This window comes from Bidens hawaiensis, unplaced genomic scaffold (assembly GCF_021521415.1).
Source record: "Bidens hawaiensis isolate Kalapana, Puna unplaced genomic scaffold, B.hawaiensis_p1.1 tig00003506_1, whole genome shotgun sequence".
In the NCBI taxonomy this organism is placed as follows: Eukaryota; Viridiplantae; Streptophyta; class Magnoliopsida; order Asterales; family Asteraceae; genus Bidens; species Bidens hawaiensis.
In genome coordinates, this window is record NW_027491197.1 from 2,355,774 (window position 1) to 2,358,153 (window position 2,380).

The 2,380-nt window shown below is 32.5% G+C and overlaps 1 long non-coding RNA gene across 1 annotated transcript; it reads left to right on the top strand.

Annotated features, from left to right (window-relative positions):
* The first annotated feature begins 529 nt into the window (after positions 1-529).
* On the top strand, positions 530-1,994 carry LOC143623591 (uncharacterized). The gene is made up of 5 exons (XR_013151925.1): positions 530-736; positions 824-908; positions 988-1,104; positions 1,746-1,824; positions 1,921-1,994. It is a non-coding gene; the product is annotated as an uncharacterized LOC143623591 (long non-coding RNA).
* Positions 1,995-2,380: the final 386 nt, after the last annotated feature.

Consider the following 2,380-nt stretch of genomic DNA (forward strand, 5'->3'; position numbering starts at 1 on the left):
AAACCACAAGCAGCAAAAGTGAAAGCTTTAGTTGCATACAATATAATAGATATCCCAATTGGAGAAGCAACAAAAAAACTCATTACTTTTGAAGAAATGATAGCGAGAACTTTGGTTCCAAAAACTTATAAATGTTGGTCGGACGTGCCCAAAGAAACAAAGGAAGATGCATGGAATTATGTTTTGGTAAGTCTAATTGCTTATAATACCATCAATATGTGAATTATGTTTTTTTTAATTGTAGTTATGGTTTGTTGGAAAATAGTTGTCAAATGTCTATTTTTACTATTGCACTTTTAGTAAATATAAGCCTTTTAATGTGTATGTTACGTGTGAATTATTTTGAAAATTCTGATACAGCTATTCATTTGGAGTATTGGGCTGCTTCTGTGACCTTGAATTATAATCAGCCAAAAAATGTTCTGGTATTATTATAATTATCAACATATGTTCTGGTATAGTTATAATTAGTTAGTTTTCTAAAATCTGACTAAATTCATGGAAATATTGTTTATGTTTTCAAAAACATTTTGTACTTGATCCAAATAGCCAGAAGCAAACTCTTCAATCAACTACGACAAAATGGAGAAACTTCAAACATAAACTATACAAAACTTTCATTGAGCCAAAAATAAATGACCCAAAGGCGTTGCTTAATCCTCCTACTATGTATCGGTTCTTGACAAAAGAAGATTGGAAACTTTTCGTAGCACAAAGACTTTCAAAAAGGTGGCAGGTTTGTTAATTTTTCGTGTATGTTTCAAAGATCACTTAGTTTTAGAACCATGAATGACAACTTAAGGTTTCTAATGTATGATAAAAGTAAGAAAGCTAAAGAAGTTCGCGCACATAATAAATACAACCATCATTTGAGCAGAAAGGGATACGCTGGACTTACTGTTGAAATTGTATGATTTAAATTAATCGAATAGTTTACTTGTATTTGTTTATTCGTGTTAACTCATTTTTGTAATCTTGATAATTTAGATGTAACAAACTGGAAAGAAAGAAAAGGAGATTGATAGGGCAACGTTGAGGAAAGAAGCAAGAAAAAAGAAAACAGGAGATTTTGATGAAAACGTCCAAGTGGCTGTTAATAAAATTGTAAGTTTATTTCATGTCTAGTCATTGTAGAAGCACAAGGTTTGGGTAAAACTGGGCACGGGCCCTAAATAATAATAATTAATAAAATAATTAACATAAAACTGATTAGGGCCCACTCTAAATAGCTAGCTGGACATTTGATCGTAAACAAGCCTAACCCTAATTGGGCTTTTAAAAAAGGTTACATCTTATGTGGTAACATGTACTCTTTTGTATGGAAAGATCTCTTTAAATTTTGAGCAAAATCAGTCGGGGCATTACGAATCATGTGGAACACATGATGTGCTTACTGAGGGCCCTGGGTACTAAGGAACAACGTGGACATGTGCACCGAATGGGCAAGTTTGTAACACAAGACCAATATTTTTTATATCCAACATTGTTAAGAAGTACTTGTACACTGAGCAAAAGAAGACCAATGAACGGTTCAACAAACTTGAAGATGAGCTAGAGAAACTTAAAAAAGGTACACACAGTGTTTCCGAAGCCGCACGTTGCCAAATAGGGGGCATGAAGAAGAGTTTGAAAACGAACCACTTAATCAAGAAGCACCTGTAAGTCTTGGGTACAAGGGTTTGTTTTTAATATAATATCTTTATGTTTTATCAGAATTCGTTGCAAGTAATATCATATATTTGTAGGACAATTCATGTTATCTTGCTGTTGATAATGCCACAAATTTAGTCGCCAAAGGATCCATTGTGGATTATAGTGTCTTGGGTGTTACGAAAAATATTGGCATTATATTACCGCTTTATACTCGTATTTTCACATTTTTTAGAAATTTGGATCTTACTTTTTATCTTCATATAATAGGTGAGAACATTGAAGTCATAATGCAAATATGTCTACAATGAGACACTTTTCTACCGACTCCAATTGAAGAAGAGTTCATTAAAACGCTCAAAGATGCGGTTGACTTCATACTAAGTTGGACAAGACATTTAGTTATTCGATGCTCTGACTTGGTAAGTACAATTGGTGGTTTTTATATATAAGATGAACACTTCGCTAATCATTAACTATAAAAAAAATATGATATATTTACATGGATTTGAGGACTTAACCTGATTGTCTGTTAGACTAATGAATTTATTAGTTCCTTGGTCAATCAAACCAATTCAGTTTCCTTAACATATTTATAGACAGCCTTTTATAACATGTCTGTTGAACTAATGAATTACGCATGTTGTTTACTTGTTTTGATCCCCAAATTTGGCTTTTTTGTTCTTTGCTGGAATTGTCTCGGATTGGTAAAAATAAAATGTTGAATCAA